This window comes from Ascaphus truei, chromosome 1 (assembly GCF_040206685.1).
Source record: "Ascaphus truei isolate aAscTru1 chromosome 1, aAscTru1.hap1, whole genome shotgun sequence".
Classification (NCBI taxonomy): Eukaryota; Metazoa; Chordata; class Amphibia; order Anura; family Ascaphidae; genus Ascaphus; species Ascaphus truei.
The window spans coordinates 112840115-112864248 of record NC_134483.1 but is presented as its reverse complement, the minus strand read 5'-3'; the positions used below and the strand labels follow the sequence as shown (position 1 = coordinate 112864248).

Sequence of the window (24134 nt, the reverse complement as noted above, 5' to 3'; positions counted from 1 at the left end):
AACATTTTTTTCTACTATGGGAACATTTTCTCTGTAATCCTCTGTTTTCAATTTGGGTGTTGTGCTCTGCCTTTTTCTCCATTTTTACTCAATAGCTCAGGAAAATTGACATAAAAGATGTAACTAAAACATCCGTTCATGTTCAAGACCCCCACTATGATAGATTTGGTGCAATGTAGAGTTTGAATGTGATGAGGAATGCCAGGTTTGTCCTTGCTAGAAAACAAAGACCGCAAAACATTATACTCAAACCAGAAATTACACCGGTAATTAGAGGTCTCCTGGCCTCTAATGCCACAATTTCCATTAAAATTGCCATTTGAGAAAAGGATTCTCTTTTTGAATTAGTGGACAACCTTCAATGTATAGATTTAGTACAGAGATGTGGCTTTGGAAGGTTTGAAATGAATATAGATAAACAATTGTATTTTTAATCTTAGAGCATTTCAGTGCTGCAGTTCTGATCCATCAATTTAAATCAAGCCGTTCAAAAAAAATAAACAGATGTATAGATAAAAGCTATGGAAAACACAGAATATTCAGAAAACAGTTGTGACTATCAAAGTAACAATCTGCTGTACAGGATATGAAACATATATATATATATATATATATATATATATATATATATATATATATATATATATATATATATGAACAACAAGAAAAGAAAGCGCCCGATCCTAGTGCAACATGAAAAATACACTTTTAATAAAAATAGATTAGGTCCAACATAAATGCACTCACAAACAAAAAATCAATAAAAGCATGTAATGAGTATACTCATTCGCCTCCGTGTGCTGCTATGGCGCCGTTGCTGTATGCTCTCTCTCAAGTAGGATGTCAGCTGCTTCTGCCGTCTTTACTGAGTGCAGGAACTGTGCATGCCTCTGGAGCCGTGACCCGGAAGTGTAACAGTCTCTTTGGTAAACCGGATGCCAGGATCGTGGATGTTTGTCCCCGTACAATGTAATAACGGGCGAGGTACTAAGTCCTTTTAAAGTCCACACCAGGAGATTATCCTGTACCTGTACCTTCGCTGGCTAGCCGCTCTCATAGAGAATAGGGCCCCGGTCTTCCCGCAACCATCTAGTGGAGATCGCTATTGGGGCTCTAACCCGGAAGTGATGGCGTGCCCTCTAGCCAAACCGGATGTGTTTTAGCGAATGTATAGCCCCGCTGTTACCTACAGAGAACCGGCACGTTCCAAATGTCCTGGCCGTGTCCAGGCACAGCAGACAAAGTAAAAAAGGCTGCGAATGAGTACTATAATAAAATCTGTTCTAAATACCAGTATAGAATCCTCCCTACGCGTTTCTTCACTCTTAGGGTGATTTCATCAGGGGATGTATGACGGAAGTGCGTCATGCTATTTATACATATGTATGTCAATCAATTAATTTAATGCTTCTAGTGCAACACATGATTGTAATTAATTGCTAATTGCAAAAACGAAGGCAGCAATATATATTTAACATATGAAATCAACCATTCATAGTTGACCATTGTTTTTAACCTAATTGTGAATGTCACATTTGATATAAAATGACAAGAATAAAGGAATTTTATCCATGTCTGTTTGCAATAGATGTTTATGTTTTATGCAATATAAATTAGTAAAGCATTACCCTACTTCAATTATTTCCCAGATGTTTTTAATTTACTGATAGTACTGGGATATTGGTTAATTTTATTTTATTCTTATAGACTAGGACAATTAAAAATTGCAATTAGACTCTGATGTGGATAATGGCTGGAGGATAGGTGCCAAAGGTGACCACCAATATCTGACATAATATAAAATATATTGGTCTATAGTAAATGATAGATCCTTAATGTCTGGGCAATGCTCCATCATAATTGAATGGTAACATATACCCCAAAACATGGGCTATTTGGATCTATCAATGAAATTGTGATTTGGCAAGATTGATAGGAGAAAAAGATGGTAAAAGATAGAAAAAATTATTATTAGAACAAAACATTGAAAGGTTTCAGATATAGTAATCCTAAAAAGGACGAAATTGTGACCTGTATCTAATGTTGATAATCAACCTCAAATAAAGAAGGATTTTGTGTATTACATTCTATTTACAGACAGAAGGGATATAATAGGTACGATATGTGATATTATTTTAATAAATAAAAAAAATTTTGCTTTAATATACATTGGTCTAAAATCACATACATTTTTTATAGCATGTTCAGTGAATACCAGTATTAATTCAGCTATTGAAATTATATTCATTTAATGTATAGTCGATCATTTATGCTAATCTACAGTGCTTACTAGTACTTATACACTTATATCATTAGTACCTGTTGAGCGCAGTCATCTTTCTGTGTATATATATATATATATATATATATATATATATATATATATATATATATATATATATATATATATATATATTAAAGGCAATTATTAGATATGTGCCAATGTCTTCAAAGTTACTTTGTGAACGTTTTCGCAAATGTCTCCTACATTTTGTGTTTTTCGTGACATTTTGAACTGTTTGCCAATGTTGTAAAATGTTATCGGACTGAACGAGTCATGTGAGCTGCATATTGACTTTTAATGCTTGCTGAACTTTGATGTTTTACAGTTTCTCCGTTATTTTTGAGAATTTCTCCTGGATCACGAACTAAAAGTGAAAATTTCACACGTCTAGTAATTATAACGTGTGAAACTACATGTGTGGGCCACTACAGTATGTCAATTTCACATTGGAAGGTTTCACCATACTTGTATAGTTGCTGTTTTGAAAGGGTAAAGAGATATCTGTCAATATATATAGCAGATCTGCACAATGTATGAGAAGGGTGTTATTTTAAAGCAAACCCCTAAATATATATATTCTTTTTTTATTGCTGTTTTGACGATCAAAACACACAAAACCCCAGCAAGCTCTTTTTACATAGTTACATAGTAAGATAGTAGATGAAGTTGAAAAAACACTTCCGACCATCAAGTTCAACCTATGCTAAATTTAGACAACAGATACTTTATCCTATATCTATACTTATTGATCCAGAGGAAGGCAAACAAAAAAACCCCATTAATGGGGAAAAATTAATTCCTTCCTGACTCCAAGAATTGGCAATCGGATTAATCCCTGGATCAACATCCTTCCCATGTATACTTATTTGGTATATCCCTGTATACCTTTCCCATCTAAAAAGATGTCCAACCTTTTTTTGAACAAATCTTTTGTATCTGCCGTCACAGTCTCCCTGGGTAATGAATTCCATATTTTAACTGCCCTTACTGTAAAGAATCCTTTCCTTTGTTGCTCGTGAAATTTCATTTCCTCCAACCTTACGGGATGAATAGTTCTTTTGAAAGCTCCTTGTATTGTCCCTGAATATATTTGTATATAGATATCATATCCCCTCTTAGATGCCTCTTTTCTAATGTAAATAAATCTAATTTAGCTAGCCTCTCCTCATAAGTTAGAATGTCCCTCCCCTTTATTAATTTGGTGGCTCTTCTCTGCACTCTCTCTAGTTCCATAATGTCTTTTCTTAGGATTGGTGCCCAAAATTGTACTCCATATTCAAGGTGTGGTCTTACTAATGCTTTGTAAAGGGGCATAATTATGTTTACTTCCCTTCCATCCATTGCCCGTTTGATGCAAGATAAGATCTTGTTTGCCTTTGCAGCTACTGCATGACATTGGGCACTATTGCTAAGCCTGCTGTCTACAAGCACTCCTAAAGCCTTCTCCATCAAGGATTCCCCCAATATATCTCCATTTAATTTGTAAGTTGCCTTTTTATTCTTGTATCCCAAATGCATAACCTTTCATTTATCTGTATTAAACCTCATCTGCCATTTACCTGCCCACGTTTCCAGTCTCTCCAAGGCCTTCTGAAGAGAAATGACATCCTGTTCTGATTCTATTACCTTACACAATTTAGTATCATCAGCAAAGAAGGAGACTTTGCTCTCGATCCCAACCTCAAGGTCATTAATAAACAAGTTAAAAAGCAGGGGTCCCAGTACCGATCCCTGAGGTACTCCACTCACGACCTGAAAAAGTTCCATTTATGACAACCCTCTGTTGTCTGTCCTTTAACCAGTTTTCAATCCAGGTGCATATATTATTACTGAGTCTAACTTTCTTTATTTTGTACACCAACCTCTTGTGTGAAACCGTATCAAAAGCCTTTGCAAAATCTAAGTAGACCACATCAACGGCATTACCCTGGTCTAGATTCCTACTTACCTCCTCAAAGAAACATATAAGGTTAGTTTGCCAAGATCTATACTTCATAAATCCATGCTGACTATTACTAATAATTTTATTTTCCATTAGGTATTCCTGAATATTATCCCGTATTAAACCTTCAAGTAGTTTCCCTACTATTGAAGTCAGGCTTACAGGTCTGTAATTTCCCGGTTGTGATCTAGCTCCCTTTTTAAATATAGGCACCACATCTGCTTTACGCCAATCTTGTAGTACTGAGCCTGTGGAAATGGAGTCCTTGAATATGAAATATAATGGTTTGGCTATTACTAAGCTTAACTCCTTGAGAACTCTTGGATGTATGTCATCGGGGCCAGGTGCCTTATTAACTTAAATTTTTTCAAGTCGCTTATGAACTTCTTCCTCAGTTAACCAATTGTTCATTAATATGGAGATTGTGGCTTCCTCCTGCGGCACTACTATTGAACTTGATTCTTCCCTGGTAAACACAGAGGCAAAGAATTTGTTTAATACCTCAGCTTTTTCCTTATCTCCAATAATCTGCCTACCCATCTCACACTGAAAGGGTCCTATATTTTCTTTTCTCATTTTTTTGTTATTAAGGTACTTAAAGAATTTTTTAGGGTTGACTTTACTTTCTATTGCAATCCTTTTTTCATTATCCATTTTTGCTAATTTGATTGCCTTTTTGCAATTTTTGTTACATTCCTTATAATTCTGATACGATGTCTCTGTCCCTTCTGACTTAAAGAATCTAAACGCCTTCCTCTTGTCCATTTCCTCCCCTACCTGTTTATTTAGCCACATTGGTTTTGACTTATTTCTTCTATACTTATTACCCAAGGGTATACACTGATAAGTGTGCTTTTCTAACAATGTTTTAAAGACTGCCCATTTATCTTCTCCATTTTTCCCTGCAAAAACATCATCCCATTGTATTACTACCAGATTAGACCTCAGTTTATTCAAATCTGCCTTTCCAAAGTTGAAGGTCTTTGTTGAACCCAAGTAATCTGTTTTTTGATAATTTATTTCAAATGAGACCATGTTACCCAAATGTTCCAGGACTTGAATATTTGTTATTACTTCTTCATTGTTTGATATGACCAAATCCAGAACTGCCCGTCTCCTGGTTGGTTCCTCAATAATTTGGGTCATATAATTGTCTTTAAGCACCCCCAAAAACATGTTCCCTTTTGATGTAAGATAATAAAAAATGCACAAATGCACACCAGGGATTAGTGGAAGGTAATTTATTAAAAATACACACAAACTCTGAGGGGATCCAACCCCACCTCAGAACAGCTGTGCAGCTGGACGGCTAAGTACTACCCAGGAGAACACCTGATGGTGACTAAACCCTAAGCTGCACAGTATACAAATACAGTAAAATTTATATAAAAACACATGAAAGAAAAAAACAAACATGAAAACAACCTATCAACAGATTTGTATAGAAACCGCCATAAGGTTGGGCACTGGCAAGGGGAAATGGACACTCACACTGAGACAGTCAGCAGACTCGCGGTGGCTGCACAGGATCCGGATCTCAGCACTGCGGAGATGGAAAAAAACGCTGCTGTCTCCTGCAGGCTCCGTCTCAGCTTACCAGCATACACGCGCAGGATGACCTGTCGTGACCTCTACGCGTTTCGTACCAAGTACTTCGTCTGGAGGTCACCGCTGAGACGGAGCCTGCAGGAGACAGCAGCGTTTTTTTCCATCTCCGCGGAGCTGAGATCCGGATCCTGTGCAGCCACCGCGAGTCTGCTGACTGTCTCAGTGTGAGTGTCCGTTTCCCCTTGCCAGTGCCCAACCTTATGGCGGTTTCTATACAAATCTGTTGATAGGTTGTTTTCATGTTTGTTTTTTTCTTTCATGTTTTTTATATAAATGTTACTGTATTTGTATACTGTGCAGCTTAGGGTTTAGTCACCATCAGGTGTTCTCCTGGGTAGTACTTAGCCGTCCAGCTGCACAGCTGTTCTGAGGTGGGGTTGGATCCCCTCAGAGTTTTTGTGTATTTTTAATAAATTACCTTCCACTAATCCCTGGTGCGCATTTGTGCATTTTTTATTATCTTGTATTTCAGGGTGCCCTCCCCCCTTTTTAAGGGGGGTTCACCTAGATTTGAGCGTTTCTGGGGAGACGCTTTATGTACATGCTGCAAAGGGATCATCCACACCATCATACAGCACGAGCGCTGAATATCCTGTTTTTTCTACCTTCAAGATAAAGATCCCTTTTGATGTAATGCTAATCTCATTGCCCCAGTCTATGTCTGGATAATTAAAATCCCCCATTATGCAAACATGACCCAGTTTTGATGCCTTCTCCATTTGCAAAAGTATTTTAGCTTCCTCAATCTCACAGATATTTGGTGGTTTATAGCATATTCCCACAAACATTTTCTTTATACTTTTACCTCCACTGCTAATTTCTATCCACAAAGTCTCTACATTTTCATCATTCCCTTCATAGACATCATCCCTTATAATAGGTTTTAGATCCGGTTTAACATATAAATATACTCCATCTCCCCTTCTATTTGTTCGATCCTTCCGAAAAAGAGAATAACCTCTAAATTAACTGTCCAGTCATGAGTTTCATCCCACCATGTTTCAGTAATGCCTATGATATCATACTGCTCCCTTGCAGCTATTAATTCAAGCTCCCCCATTTTATCTGTCAGGCTTCTTGCATTAGCAAGCATGCATTTCAGTTTTTTTTCAGCCTGTACTATTATCTTATCTTAAACTGTTCGGTTCATGCGGTCCTGGCAACAGATTGCCCTATCTACCTTCCTAATAATGGAGTCCCCTACCACCACAATCTTTCTTTGTATCTGAGCATCCTGAGTCCCCTCTGTGCTGGAGGAACTATTCCCCTGGCTGCTAGAGGAATTAGTCTCCCCCAGCCTTGCCATTTCTGCCCCAACATTCCCAATATCTTCACTCAACATGGCAAATCTATTGGGATGTGTCAGCTCAGAAATGACCTGCCTCTCCCTATTGCCCCTGCTTCCCCTTCTAACTGTCACCCAGCTACCTACCTGCTCCTCACTAACAGCAACCAAGCTACCTACCTGCTCCTCACTAACAGCGCCACCATCTGCACCACTAGTCGAAGCAAGGGCCTGCTCAGTGAGCTCTAATTCCCTTTCAAGATTGCCAATGTCCCTCAATATTGCAAGTTGCCTCTTAAGATCAGCAATCTCTGACTCTAAAGAGACCACCCGCTCACACCTCTCACAGCGGTATGCTCCTTGGAACAGCTGCTCCAAGTGCACATACATGTGGCAAGATGTGCATTGAGTGGCATTTTCAATCCTGCTCATTCTAGCAACTATGAAGTTTAGAAGTACTAACAGTAAACTGTACTTCAATAACTATACCTTGTTTAACCGCTTCCTTGTTCAAACTGCTTCTGGTTCTAACTGCACACACTTTAAACAACCAGCACTGCTTCTGGTTCTAACTGCACACACTTTAAACAACCAGCACTTGAAATCAACCACACATATCAGTCAGTACACGCAAGCTCAGGATTCGTTAGAAGCCTCTGTTTAAATAGGGACACCCACCAGGTGTGTTAGGTTATCAATTAACTAACCCCACCCACTGCAGGTGTGTTAGGCCAGCCAATTAACCAACCACACCCACACTGCCTCAGGCAGGAGAAAGGGAAAAAAAGTTACAGGCTTCAAATTACAGCACACTTTAAAAACACTGTAGATTAACCCACTGCACACTCCCAAAAAACAGCCACCCCTGCTAGTATACCCAGTACTTCCATTTCCTTCTGGTTCTAACTGCACACACTATAAAAACAACCAGCACTTGAAATCAACCAAACATATCAGTCACAACCCTTGAGCCCCCACAAAGTATATATGTATATAAGTGTCAAAAAGGAGTGCTATTGAGCGTGGCATATGTATAGAACAGACGACAGAGAAGCCCAATGCTACATCCAACATGACAAAAATACACAGTAAAATACTTATATATTCTCTTGAAAAAGGGTCATTTAGTTTAACCCTTTGGCCAAAGCATTGTAAGCTTGCGAGCCACAACAAGGCAGACACCCGTTCGCAAGTCCTAACACTACCAGATACAATACTAATATAAGTCTATTAAGATTAAAATTCTCATTTACCTCTATTAGGAGGGAGAAAGACCACATTGAATCTACAGGTGCGCCGACGAGTATTCTATAACTTGCCTTGGAAAATCTGGGGCAATCACCAACAAGATCAAGATACATGCTGGGTACATGCTGCAAACATTTCAGTGACATTTCTGCAGAGACTAATGGCCCATCGGATTAACACAGCAGGGGTCCCTGGCAGTCCGATTCAGTTTGAATGGGACTGCCAGGCACCCCCGCTGTTAATCCGGTGGGCCATTAGTCTGTCTGCAGAAATGTCACTGAAATGTTGCAGCATGTACCCAGCATGTACCTGGGTCTTGTTGGTGATTGCCCCAGATTTGTTTTAGAATACTCGTCGGCACTACAGTATATCCAGTAGAATGAAAGGACCTACTAACTTGGGAAGTGGGGAGGGGCGGGGCAGGCTTAAAACCTGGGAAGGAGGAGCCACTAACCTCCGACAGCTGAGAATAGGTTAACAAAACACACAAAACCCCAGCAAGCTCTTTTTGGAAACCCCGGAGCCACCACAAAATATATATGTATACTGTATAAGTGTCAAAAAGGAGAGCTAATGAGCATGGCATATGTATACAACAGACGATAGAGAAGCCCAATGCTTCTCTGTCGTCTGTTCTGACGATCTCCTGGAGGTTAACTGAACTTGATCACCTGTGGGTATTCTATATTTCAAAAGATAGTACAATGTATTGACACATTTGGGTAATAACAATAGAATTAGCAATTTCAGTGCCAGAGAGTCACTGAATTAGTGAAACATGTTATGATGTCCGTACATGTTATGATGTCCGTTCCTATTATTTGGCTGGTAGATATTTTCACTTTAAAAGAGTTCTAGGAATTTGGCACATTTCCAGTTTGAGCAAAGGCAAAATAATTCTGTGGTTGAAGGGATGCTTAAATTGCACCCACAAACTAATGTGCTGATACTATAAGCTTGTTTGTGGACTGTAAACTTTAGGGAAGATTTACTAAGGTCCATTCACTGAGGGCAAATAATGTGACGCTTAAACAGAAAAGGTCGTTATTCTTTCTGAGGTTAACGCCGTATTCCACTAACAAAATTCAATGCAAAAATAATGGCCTTGCTTGACCTCATCGCTGTTGCCTTAACATCCTTGTTCATTCAGGATAACGCTGTTAGTAAAGTCTTGCTGTTACTCTGAAAGGGCTTGGAGGAGAGAAAATATGAAGGCTAGATGATACAATAATAACTTTATTTCATGTAGTGCTTTTCTCCCAATGGGACTCAAAGTGCTTCACAATTAGAGTATCGTTCACGGTACGCAGCACAAAGGATTGTTACAGACACAGTCCCTGCCCAGAACAATCTATGTTTTTGGTGCCTACAGTAGGACACAGTTAGATAAACTCTGAAGATCACAAGTAGCTGACACCCGGAATTTAGCTACCACTAACTAATTACTACCCTACTCCTTTGCATACCCTGTACAAAAGAAACATGGCACTGCCTTACTAAATACTATGGTACCTCTTCCACCACCCAAGGGGTCTAACCACCTACCCCTATCATCCACATCCTACCCCACTCCAGACACCTAACAACCTCTCCTCCATGTACATGAATGTATGGCAGATAAGCCCAATCTGACTAATAGAGCTGTTGGTCAAGATATAAAAAACAATGCAATATACAAATTAAAAATACACATTATAAAAAACAATATTAAAGCATTCTTTTTAATACACGTCATTAACTCCTGGAGTGCCTGTGAGGCTAGCATGGCCTTTTTATGTAGTTTCTTGGTAGCCTCATTATCAAAAAAGGGGTTAATGATCAAATGAAACCACTAACCTCACCCATGGAGAGGACCTCTCTGATTTTGATAGCTAATGGTCCAAGGAACTAATCCAAACAGATAATCAATGGCCTTATGGCCCAAAAATAAAAATAAAAACATTTAGATAAAAATGTTCTCCTCAGGCCAAAGAAAACTCCCCCCCCCCAAAATAAAAGAAGGAATGAAAACACAAAAAGCCTAAATTCTATCCAATGCCTCTGCGTCCTGTAAAGGCCAATTTTCAATCTTGATTGAAGCCATAGTTCTTCTTTTAATTAAAGGTTCGTTGAAGATTCAAAAATCTTCTTTATCTTGTCTTCATAAACAGCAGCAATGTCTGCCATGTTATATGAAGGTGCAGCCCTTATATAGTTAGTGTTAACGACCATGCATTAAATCAAGCAATTCAATTGGTTGATTTAAACACGTGAATGAATAAAGCAATACAATTTGAGGGGGCGTGTTGAGGGTATTGTTGGGCTACTAAGCAATTAATATATTAAAAAGTGCATACAACTTTATTTTATGAACTTTTATACACTGTTGTCATACTGTAAGCTATACCTAATGTGACTTTATTTCCCAAAGTTTATCATGACAGAGTTTAGTGACTAGTATATATTTAATATAAGAAAAGGGCGAATCTGTTGATTTTTTTTTTATTTCTTTATTTTTTAAATTAGAATATTAGTTTTTTTTTTTTTTTAAACTATTAGCAGCGGTTCATTTATTGGGAGAGTTCTTAAATACCGATTTTGGACGATTTTAAGGTGATGTTTCTTTCAATAAAGTTAAGTTGAAAAGTACATACTTGCCTTATAATCAGGCCCAGGCCACTTTCTGAGCCAATCAGCTGTTGGGTGTAAAACAGAGGAAGTGCCACCTTGGGGTCCTGAAGCAGCCATCTTGCTTGTGGCAGGAGGCTCAAAATGAGAGAGACAGACAAAGAGACACCGAGACAGAGGACAGAGAGACAGAGAGAGATACACAGAGACAGAGAGAAACACAGTGTGTGTGTGTGTGTGTGTGTGTGTGTGTGTGTGTGTGTGTGTGTGTGTGTGTGTGTGTGTGTGTGTGTGTGTTTTTGTATGTGTCTGTGTAAACATTTCCTTCCCAGCTACTACTGAAATGAGGGGTCACCTTATATTCAGGGTCGCCCTATAATCAGGCAAATACGGTATTAGAAAATGTGAATATTTGGCGATTCCACTACTAATTCGAACTTTGGCAAAAAATATTCTCCCATCTTTACTTATGATTATGGTGGCTCATTTGCATTTTCTCACTAAGCACTGTTTAAACTAAAGCTACAGTATGCATTTATGGAGCAAAATTGGATTAACATTATGTTATTCATTTTAGTGAATACAGTGTTACAATTAATCTGGGCATTTGATAGAAGGTACAGACATCATCACAACACAAACATGAAATACTGTACGTCCTATAGACTGATGTAAATTGTGAATTAAACATTTCCATGCAGTAGTCACAGAGAGACAACCAATGACCAGCACCTAAAAATAAACTATTTTATTACATACAAATCATAAACACCTACTGTAGCACACACCTACCACACTCGACATTTCAAACCTAAATAATGACATGAAGCATATTTGCATTTACATAAATAGCATATCAAATATTAGGTAACATAGAAAACTTTGCAAGCGTAGGAAAACTTTTATGAAGTACCAGATAAATGGAATAATATGATAGTAAACGGAATTGCATCTCATACAGTATGAGATCGATACATATAACGATGCAGCAAAAAAGTATATACATAAATGTATATAAGATGAACACTTGGTAATGGAAAAATAATTTTCTCTAATATAAGCAGTAATTGTTATGAATATACTGCTTAATTCCTGTTTTCAGTGCTGCACTTGCAGCATTAAGAAAAGAAAGTCAGGGGCTCCAAGTAGAAAAAAAAAATCAATTGACATTACTGCCGGATCAAGGAATGTTGTACTTGTTTCCAACAGCTTTTCCTTCACAAACTTTCTTTGGCCCCCTAAATATTAGAATATACAGGTGGTACAGCAGGACACTAGTAGATGAATGACAGTCTAGGGATCTTTTCAAATGATCCACCAGACATGGACTATGGCATTTCCTATAACATTATATCAACCTCGAGGTATTTGTTAAGGCTTAGTAACTTAACAGAATGTTATTATTATTATTATTATTACAGTATTATTATTATTATCATCAGGGGTGGAAAAATCCTTGGCGCCTAAAATATATCCTTGTAATATTAGATTTTACCGAACTGGAATGAGCGAACAAAACAACCATGGATGCTTTTTATAAATATAATGACTGCAACATATGGGGGATGGGATAGATTCCGCCTATCCGAATTGTATATATTTAGGCACCTACTATTTGGGGTAAGCCAAAGGGATAGTTTCCCAATATACTGAATTCACCAATCCTACACATTGAGGGGTAGGTTAAGGGCACCCAATTACTTAGGATGTTTAGAACATGAAGCATAGTCAAAACGACTGCCTTCATCTAAGAAGGACCACAACATCTCAGTAACCTACTCCAATATTTTTCTCCTCCTACTCTCGCTAAAAACTAAGCATAGACCACCATCATTGGACATAACCTATTATTATGCTGCAAAGAAAAAAGCAGATCAGATATGGATATTGTATGAATATAGTTTTTCTATACTAATTTAATTAATAATGAGTCCTCCATACCTCTCTTCAAGCAATACGTAAAATGCACTATGCAATATGTACATGGTTTTAATCTTTCTTTTTAATTGGTAATAGGGTAGTTTAACCCCTTTGTCGCACTACAGTTCTGATTTAAGAGTTTGATACGTACTGTCAATTTTTTTAATTACAAAGGTTCATACAAAATATCTACTAATATATAAATATGTATATTAGACAATGAACAGTAATATGTGCATATGTAACATAATTGATTACTTTAAATCAATTAAATCATCTACAATAATGACTAATACAATAAGAGACACAATGGTATAAAAAGGTATAATACTTTATCTAACTGGACATATAGAAGTATCTATACAAGATAAATGTTTCCAACTAAACTCTGTATATCCCTATATGTAGACATATGCTGGATATAAATATGTTAAACGAAGGGAATTACCGAAACCAAGACCAAAAGGTAATGACATCATAATCACGAGTAACAGATAATATATGTCACTAGTGAAATTTGTCAATTAGCAAATGGCTCGAAAAAGAACCGAGACTGGCAAATGTTACAGGAGTATAAATGTTTATTCATTGTGTAATAAGGATAAAAAAAGAACACTAGTGTGTGTTGAGGTGCACTAAGTGAGATATACCTGTGGTTCTAGGTATATATATATTCCTATCAGTTTGGGAAGAAAACTGTAATATGAAAATGCATAAATAGTACAGAATAAAAACAATGAATATGCAATAAATGGCAATCGAAAAGATAGGATATAGTACAACCACTGATAGAAAGTGTCCCTTTAAGTGCAAATCAGTAGCAAATACAATCAATAACATAGGGGGAGTTCCCAGCGCTCCAAAAGAAATTATATGGTGGCAATGATTGTCAGAAAAATATAATATTTTATAGTAGAAATTTCAGAGAATAAACATCCGTCTATACACATAGATAATAATGTGAGTTAATTATCACAATAAATGCAAAAAAAAATTGCAAGACCCAGCTACCTAACTCAAATAACTCAATAGCTCACAGCAATCCAAACAAAAAAAATGAGGGGGGGGGGGGCGGTTATAAAAGATGTACTAATCAAAGGAGACATTATATGAGGGACAAGGGGAAAAGGGGGTTGGTAAAGGAAAAAACAGGGGAATAAGGGGGCAACGTTTCGGGGCTCCTAGCCCCTTCTTCTGGCCCGTTTCCTAGAGTCAATCCAAACTAGGTACTTCCCTTTTCCCTGTAAAAACAAGTGCTCCTAAAAAAAACAGCCAGACACACAAAATTGAGTACAAATATAAATAGAGAACAGTCTGTGGACAAGAATCCCCCAGTGAGATTATAGTACAAAATACTACCACAGACAATGAAATAATACTACTGGCATATAAATAGGCTGTCCCAAACAAAGCAGTAATGTCCTAAAAGTTTCTAGATAAAAAACATGAGGTAATCTATCAGAGAACCAATCTGTTCCTTGCAAATATGGTATACACAGTGTTATAAGAATCCTATAAGCAATATGAATATACTCTGGGACTAAGTCTTGGCAAAGCAAAAGAATCAAACCAACCGTGGCATCAGACTGCCGGACGCCTGAAGCAAACAGCTGGTGTGGATATCTAAGTGCCTCATTATGCGTTACGTGTTCGGGGGCCGGTACACTTGTGTTCTTTCCTGGTTGGTTTCTTAGGAACGTCACTGACATCTAGGTGCCGTTTGCATGCTTCGGTGTAATCAGGAGCCAGTGTGCTTAACATCAGCAGGTGGCAGGTATCTTCCCTGATTAGACGCTCTGTTCACATGAAACATACTGACAGATAAAAATAGAAATGGTGCACGGGAACAAAGAGGAAACCTAGTTTCCTCCAAAGTTACAATCAATAACATTGGGGGAGTTCCCAGCACTCCAAAACAAATTATACAATGGCAACAATGATTGTCAGAAATTTATAATATTTTATAGTAGAAATTTCAGAGAACAAACATCCGTCTATACACATAGAAAATAATGTGAGTTAATTATCACAACAAATAAATGCAAAAAAATTGCAAAACCCAGCTACATAACTCAAATAACTCAATAGCTCACAGTAATCCAGACAAAATCTATATTTGACTGCTTATGGAGTTGAGCCATTGTCCCTTTTCTTTGAATGTTGTGTCGATCCATCTGCACCTACCGTGTAGTGACTTCCGACGTCTTCTTGTGATCCTACCTTATCGTGCTAGTTTTCTCCCACCTCTACCCCATGCTGTCCTCGCTTGCTACTGTTGTACCTTCAATATTCTGTCTATGGATAACACCTTGAACTCAGTTCTCAAAGGCATGGTTTAAACTGTAATGTGCATTTGGTTTCTGAAGGTACTGCCATAGTCCTTGCTACAAATATTAGACCAAATAATTACATACTCAGAGTGTTTTATGATTGTGGGAATAGTGGAAACATATCATGTTGCACAGAGCATTACTGGTACAGTTCTTTAATTACATGAACTCAATTCATGGATTCAACAGAAATATGCAATTTTTCTGGTGGTACTGTTAGAGTCCCTGATGCGAGACACCGTTTGTTACTACCTATTACACACACAGAGTGATGTTATTGTTGTGCCTTTAATATTCTGTATAGGGTATAACAACTTGAACCTTGTTCTCAAAGGCATGAATTAAATAGAAATGTGTATATGGTTCGTGATGGGGCTGCCATAGTCCCTAGTTACAAGCATCAGATCTTGTACTGTTAAAAATAACTATACACTCAGATTGTTTATTAATGTATTTTATGATTGTGAGAATAGTGGAAACACATCATTTTACACAGATCATTACTGGCATCATTCTTCTATTATTTGTACTCTATTTGGCATGGATTAAACAGAATTAGGCATTTCTTCTGATGCTAATGCTATAGTCCCTGAAGCAAGCTTTACACTTTTTCTGTTACTACCAATTACACACTCTGAGTGTTCAAGAGTATTACTGTTAATTGTGAGAACTGTGTAAGCATAGAATATTTGACTGGAAGATTACTGATGCAATTCTCTCATTTTTTGCCTTTATTATATGTGCATGGGTACCCCTCATTCATGGGGTCATCACCCTCCATCCCCAAGATGAGAAATTGTCCTGTGGTCATCACAAATCCATTCATTATGGGGCTTCGTACTCAGGGCCTGCTGATTGGTCCTTCCCTGCCTGTGATACAGAGACATCAACCAATGCTAGTTACTTTGTTGTCCTGACAATGTGGTGTTGACGGAAGTAAGATTCCTGTGAATAGAGCGTCTAATCAGGGAAGATATCTGCCACCTGCTGATGTTAAGCACACCGGCTCCTGATTACTCTGAAGTACGCAAACGGCACCTAGATGTTAGTGACGTTCCTAAGAAACCAATCATGAAAGAACATGAGTGTACCGGCCCCCGATGACGTAACGCATAATGAGGCACTTAAATATCCACACCAGCTGTTTGCTTCAGGCGTCCGGCAGTCTGATGCCGCAGTTGGTTTGATTCTTTTGCTTTGCCAAGACTTAGTCCCAGAGTATATTCATATTGCTTATAGGATTCTGTTATAACACTGTGTATACCATATTTGCAAGGAACAGATTGGTTCTCTGATAGATTACCTCTTGGGTTAATCTAGAAACTTTTAGGACATTACTGCTTTGTTTGGGACAGCCTATTTATATGCCAGTAGTATTATTTCATTGTCTGTGGTAGTATTTTGTACTATCTCACCTACGCCTCCCTGCCATCTCTTCCCCTTTAAATGGTGTTAACCTTTTCATTTAACACTGACTAACCTTAAAACTTGCCCCTCAAATCAAGCATCCCAATAGCCTGCACTCATGGCTATTGTCCCACAGTCACTTATACCACCCATTGTGGCCAAGCACACCCATCTACAGCACTTATTCCCTCACCTGCTGTCTCTGTAAGTTTCCCCTCAAACCTCTTAGATTGTAAGCTCTTCGGGGCAGGGATTTCCTTTCCCATTGTCTAATTTTTGCTGCACTTATTGTATTTTTAAAATTCCCTGTACTGTACTCTTTGGGAAGCGCTGAGTACACTTTTGGTGCTATATAAATAAAGACATACAATACAATATCCAACTGGGGGATTCTTGTCCATAGACAGTTCTCTATTTATATTTGTACTCACTTTTGTGTGTCTGGCTGTTTTTTTGGGAGCACTTGTTTTTACAGGGAAAAGGGACGTACCTAGTTTGGATTGACTCTAGGAAACTGGCCAGAATATGGGGCCAGAAGCCCCAAAATGTTGCCCCCCTTATTCCCCTGTTTTTTACTTTCCCTCCCCCCTTCCCCTTTTCCCATTGTCCCTAATATAGTGTCTCCTTTGATTAGCACATCTTATATACCCCCCCCCTCATTTTTTGGTTTGGATTGCTGTGAGGTATTGAGTTATTTGAGTTACGTAGCTGGGTCTTGCAATTTTTTTTTTGCATTTATTGTGATAAATAACACACATTATTTTCTATGTGTATAGACAGACATTTGTTCACTGAAATTTCTTCTATAAATTATTATATTTTTCTGACAATCATTGTTGCCATTGTATAATTTGTTTTGGAGTGCTGGGAACTCCCCCTATGTTAGTGATTGTAATTTTGGAGGAAACTAGTTTCCTCTTTGTTCCCGTGCACCATTTCTATTTTTATCTGTCAGCATGTTTCATTTTTAGATGCTACTACCTGAGAGACCCGGCGTTGCCCGGGAGTCACACTGGTCCCCCCCCCACACACACTGTCCCCCCCCCACACACACTGTCTCCCCCCCCCCCCACACACACTGTCTCCCCCCCACACACACACTGTCCCCCCTCCCCCACACACTGTCCCCCCCTCACACACACACACACTGTCCCCCCCCTCCCCCACACACACACTGTCCCCCCTCCCCCACACACACAGACTGTCCCCCCCTCCCCCACACACACACACTGTCCTCCCCCACACACACAGACTGTCCCCTCCTCCCCCACACACACACTGTCCCCCCCTCCCCCACACACACACTGTCCCCCCCCCACACACACTGTCCCCCCCCCACACACACACACTGCCCCCCCCCACACACACTGTCCCCCCCCCCCCCACACGTAGGCCGCGGCCTGTAGAGGGTGTGCGGTATCGGGAGGGAGATGTGTGGTGTGGTGGGCGGTCCGCGGGCCGTACAGTGTGTGTGAGGTAGCGGGAGGGCGATCGGTGCCGCGGCCTGTAGAGGGTCTGCGGTTGCGGAGGGAGATCTGTGGCGTGTGTCCCGGTCCACGGCCCGTAGAGGGTGTGCGGTAGCGGGAGGGAGATGTGTGTCGTGCGCTGGCGTTCGGAAGAGGCTGCCGAAGTGAGTAGGTAGCCGGTGGCGATGTTGTTTAGCGGGAGATGGGAGGGGCGCGGTAGCGGGAGGGAGATCTGTGGCATGCGTCTCGGTCCACGGGCCGTAGAGGGTGTGCGGTAGCGGGAGGGAGATCTGTGGCGTGCTGGTCGGTCCGCGGGCCGTACAGTGTGTGAGGTAGCGGGAGGGCGATCGGTGCCGATGGTGTTTGACTGTAGCCCGTGGCCTGTAGAGGGTGTGCGGTTGCGGAGGGAGATCTGTGGCGTGGACCGGGGGGGGGGGGGGAGTTGGGGGTGGGCGAGGGTGGTGTTTTGAAGAGGCAGTCTGCAGTGTTTGGTGTTGTGTGAATGTTGTGTGAATGTGTGTGTGTGCAGGGTCTGCAGTGTTTGGTGTTGTGTGAATGTTGTGTGAATGTGTGTGTGTGCAGTGTCTGCAGTGTTTGGTGTTGTGTGAATGTGTGTGTGTGCAGTGTTTGGTGTTATCGTGCGTTGTGTGTAGGTGTTGTGTGTAGCTGATTCTGTGCCTGATTGGGCAGTCTGTGGTAGTAGACGGTGAGGGTTTTGATAGCTGTGAAGCGTGGCCCCAGAGCAGTGAAGGTTGTGCTGCAAATGCAAAGCGTTCCCAAAGCTCAGTGAGGGGTGGGACAGTGTGGAAGTATTAGCTCAGTGAGGGGTGGGACAGTGTGGAAGTATTAGCTCAGTGAGGGGTGGGACAGTGTGGAAGTATTAGCTCAGTGAGGGGTGGGACAGTGTGGCATTGGTGTTGGACGCAGGCCAATGAGAGGTGTGCGGGGGCGGGCATTGGACGCAGGCCAATGAGAGTCAGTGAGGGGTGGGACAGTGTGGCATTGGTGTTGGACGCAGGGGTGTGCGGGGGCGGGCATGGCCTGAGCCGGAGTGACAGGCCCAAGGTCCTATGCGATTGGCCCTTGGGACGCAGACATACAGTGATTTCTGAAATATATAGTAGATATACATGCAGTAGCAAATAGTTGGAAGTGTGATGCAATAAAAGGAGTTGTCTAATAGTATCTACACCAGGCCAGTGTTACTGTATGAGTGTTATTAGTTGTAGTAGATGGTATAGGTAGACATATTCACCGTCCCATAATTAAGGGACAATACAGTCTATATATGTTACCCAGATGTGAGGATGACCACTCCTCTTCATATATTATACCTCAAACACAAAAAAATAGGGGTGCAGTCTATAAATAAATCCTTTAATATAGAAAAAATGAATGACAGGTTAAAAGAATGCACTCACAAAAAATGAATAAGTGTATACTCATAGTCGCCTGTGTTTGAGACTCTTACTGCCTCTGTGGATGATCAGCTGCTGTGTGGCGATCGGGAAATGGACCACTGGAGTCTGTGTGTCTGCTGGGGATGGAGACGTCCTCCGGAAGGGAATGGCGACCCCCCCCCCCATTGCTTTGCAGAGGTCGTCCCTCTGCCTTGTGGAGTCTGCTCTCTTCCTCGACCGGGTACTGGTTGTTTCGGTTACCTTCCGGATGTGACGTATGGGTCCCCAAAGTACGTTGTGTCTGCCCCAGCTCCAAGTGATTCTAAGCGCATGCAGGGAAGACGTACTTCCGGGACCCACACATAACATCACATCCGGAAGGTGGCCATTCTGTTCCGGAGGTCGTCTCTATCCCCAGCAGACCACACAGGATCCAGCGGTTCATTTCCCGATCGCCACACAGCACATGAGAGGAACAGCAGCTGATTATCCACGGAGGCACCAAATGCATGTTACGCCCAAGTTATCCATCAAGTAATTTTTTAAACAGTATAACCCCATAGCATCCTAATTAGAAGAATATAGAATATACCAGCATTCAATTATGATCATACTCATTTCATCTTAGGTCAACCATAAAAAGAACATATGGGTATAGAGGTGGGCTACAGGTTGTGCATATATATGTATATGCAGTGCTACTTTGTTTTAGGTTTTAAATAGCAATTTTCTTGTTTAATAAATATTATTGTATCAGTGGAGATGGGAAACCATCTCTTTGCAGTGATTTACAGTTAAGTTCCTTATTGAACTAGAGGTAGAGTGCATTATCAAGGGAATACTTTTTCTTTTTTCCAATATAGCTTTGATTCTCAAGTGCACCACTCATATCTATTAGCAGAGCAGGAACTTCCCTTTCTTTATCTAACGGGCTACATTTGTGCCTGATTTGGATTTCGCCACAAATTGGCTGTTTCATTTTAGCTGCTGAATTTTTTTTCCAAATCCGTCCAACGGATTCCAAATCCCTCCCTCTCTCGCTATATTTCAGGGATTCGGAATCCGACGGATTTGTAAGGATCCGGAATCGAGATTCCGAGGTATCCAGACAGATTTTTTTAGGAAAATCAATCCTCCTAAAAACCTCACCTGAGGTTAACAAGACACAGGGGAGCAGTTAAAGACACAGGGGAGCAGTTAAAGACACAATGGCTGAAACGGCATACAACGGCGATCTATTAAGAAGTCTAATGTGAGAGTACTTCTCAACTTTTGTCTGTTACATGCATCATTGATATACAGCATTACACTATTCTCGCTTTTCTTTTTTTCTTTTTCTCCTTGCGCAGATCCACGGATCCATGTGCCTTGAGACATTCTTATTCACATCCCCCTCTAAAGCATGAAAAAAAAATAATAATAGTGACAGAATGCATAAAGGGAAATATTTATGATATTTAACTAGGAACATATAATGATGGGAAAGAGTCAGCCTAAGATTATTTTTTCGTAACAAGGGTCATTCTGCTATGGGACTCATTAAAATAGGGGTTAGCCTTGGATCACAGTGCATAGGGTCATGTCAAAGACAGAAGAAGAATGTACATTAAACAGATCTTTAAACAGATGATTTGTGCTTTTGCAGGAGCTTATTATAATAGCTAATAATGTGTATATCTAGCATCAACACAAGCAATGAAAAACAAATGGATGAGATGGCTTAAGGGATCATATATGTTGGTGTAAATTACTTTGCTATAATGCAAACACTTTGCAGATCTTCTATAATGAAGGCTTCGAGTTACATACTTTAAGTATGCAAAATAAATTTGTTTCCTAGAGTGTTTCATTGTCTTTAATATGTATCACTACAACAATGTCAGTTATACTTATATCGTTTTGGCTGTATTGTCCATATTGGTATTCACGCACTTTTGAGTTATAGACAGAGATGGGGGAACTTTCTACCAAAGTTCAAATCCACTGCAAACATTGTGTCTCTTCGCAAGTTTGACTTTTCGCAAATTTGCCTCAGTTTGAAAAAAGTCACACATATATATATATATATATATATATATATATATATATATATATATATATATATTTGTATTTGATCATACTAACATTAGACTAAGCAAAAATGCACTTAATTATTCAAAAAAAATTCACTAAGCAAAAGGGACAATTTACTTTATAGTGTAGCAAACTAAAAAGTGTTACAGTGAAAAAACGGTGAAATAGAGACTTATGGGGCTTATTCTAGATCTGTCAAAACAGCCGATTGGATCGGTTTCAGACGAATCTCACAATTGAAGTCAGTGGGAAATGTAACCAAAAATGGTCTGATCGTCTGCTTTAGTGGATATAGAATATGCGCCTTAGGCAGAATTGTAGGCTTTTACATGGCTTTTGAATAACCAAACTTTATACAAATTGTCACGTTTTTAAAAAGAAATAGAAGCGTTTATGTGAAAGTTTGCTGCCAAACTTTCACACACTCACCCATCACTAGTTATAGATAGTGAACAGTCGTAAGAACATGTACAATCTCTCGTTTTCTGCATTTACAAAATGGCAAGAGGTTTCAATGTAAAGGCGTACTTAATACTATATGTATCTGGTATTTTCTTACCACTTTTAACTTACACATTTCCTTTCCTTTTGTAAATGCTGCTTTGCCAAATGTGTAACCCATAACATATGCATTATTGATATACATACTGAGATGGTGCAAACAAACCATCATCAGAACTCTCAAAGAAAGTCATCCTATCAGCTCTGCTTTTTTAAGTCTTTGATAAATGCCGTCCAAAGTATTTTAATTGGCTCTGCACTACATAACACTTTTTGAACTTTGCATATATTCCATTGGTGCATACGCCAAAATAAATACACCAATATGTTTTAAGTGTTTTTTCAAACATTAAATATCCTCATTAGTACATGCCAAAGGAATGAAAGCTTTAGTGTGAGAACTTTGTTCTATTAAAATTGTAAAGATATAACAGAAGCGTTTACTAAACCAAATGGAATGGTTTGCTTGTTGGCAGCAGAATACGAACACTGACATTGCTGACATATATTCACTAGTATCACACAAGCAGGAATCTTGGACAATAGCCATCTGGGGTATCCAAAATGTGTTATGGGGGTCCTAAACAAGCTGTGCCTTTTAATTACTGTAATCCTTGTGAAGTTCAAAAACGTCTGCGTATTATGTTCCGAGGTCTTGAAGCGAAGGCCCATGGCTCTAATGCTTTGTTTTGATTTTGTTCACAAATGCAACGATAATCTCCCATAGGAATCTTATTTTCTGTAATATACATTCCTTCGTGTTCCCTGTGTCTTAATGATCAATACATTGTGAGGAGCCATTGTAATCTTTCTCTTGTTAAACTAGTTCCTGTGAGGTTTACAGCTCATTGAAGAAATTGGCAGTGCTTTATATTCCTGCTACATTAAGTAATTTGACCTTGCAGTAATGACTGTTGGATGTTCAGCTGGTTGAAAGATTTCATTTAACTTCTGGGTGGCAGGTAAACAAATTTTAATCACAAATATGTCCTGCAATTTTAACTGAGGTTTTAAAGGGGCGGTTCCATGTATTCAAGCACACAAAAATATTATTTGCTGATGAAGGGTCCACAAAAGTTCTCCTTTCTATACCCCTCTGTGGGGATTCCCTTGGGGTAAGCTTTTTTTTTTTTTTTCTTGATTACTTTTTGTGAAACTGCATTTTTGATTCTTTAAAATACAAATGGATTTACAATAAGAGAACCTTCTTGAGCATTTAATTAGACTAATTTCCTTTATCTGAAACTGATAAGAAGCAAAAAAAAAAACTGTGTATAAACAATCATGACAATGTTAACATATATCAAATGGCACTTCAGGTGCTTTGGTAAGAATCCTAATAATAGTTGATACAATTAGCAATCTCCTGCAGCTCAGCCACAGACCGCGGTTTACACAGCTGCGCGCGCCGTCAGCATGTCGGGCTGATGAGGTTTTTTTTTTGCTGTGCTTTAAAATAAAGTTGTTGGGTGTTGTCTTTTTAAGTTAAATACCCTCATTGTAGTGTCACTTTTCCAGTTTCTGTGTATGCTTTATTAATGAATATGTAAGATGCACAGTGCTTTCTCACAGGTAAACTGTGACAAATATTTCTTACTAAAGTACATGGCTATGGAACAAAACAGTTGCAATATTGTTGGGTTACCCTAACTTTTGTCAGTATTTTTTTTAACTCTAGCTGCTGGCACCAGATAATTTATAGCATCTGAATTCAGTAACATTAACACAGTGCTGCTGAAATATTTATGCTGGCTTTTAAATATCCCTGAGGAAACTCGCGCCCAGAAGTCTACAACATGTATTCCATTTAAACATAGAAATCTCCATAAAAATGATGAATCGCTTGAAATTACCCTCTAATATCAAGCATGGATAAATCAAAGTTTCAAAAAAAAAAAACCTGTGGCTGTTCTGGTTTTTTTTTTTTAATTCATTCGCATGATTCACAAATATAGCTTTCTGTTTATAAATGTTAGTGGGTGGTGGAGAATCCTGGCATTGCCATATTATTGAACATAAATAAATATAATGTATGCCTATTTACTGCTAACGGCGTTCCTAAT

The 24134-nt window shown here is 39.3% G+C and overlaps 1 protein-coding gene across 5 annotated transcripts in view; it reads left to right on the top strand.

The window, feature by feature from the left end:
• LIX1 (limb and CNS expressed 1) overlaps positions 1–24134 on the top strand; it is a 192501-nt gene that overhangs the window by 81676 nt on the left and 86691 nt on the right. The window lies entirely within an intron of this gene.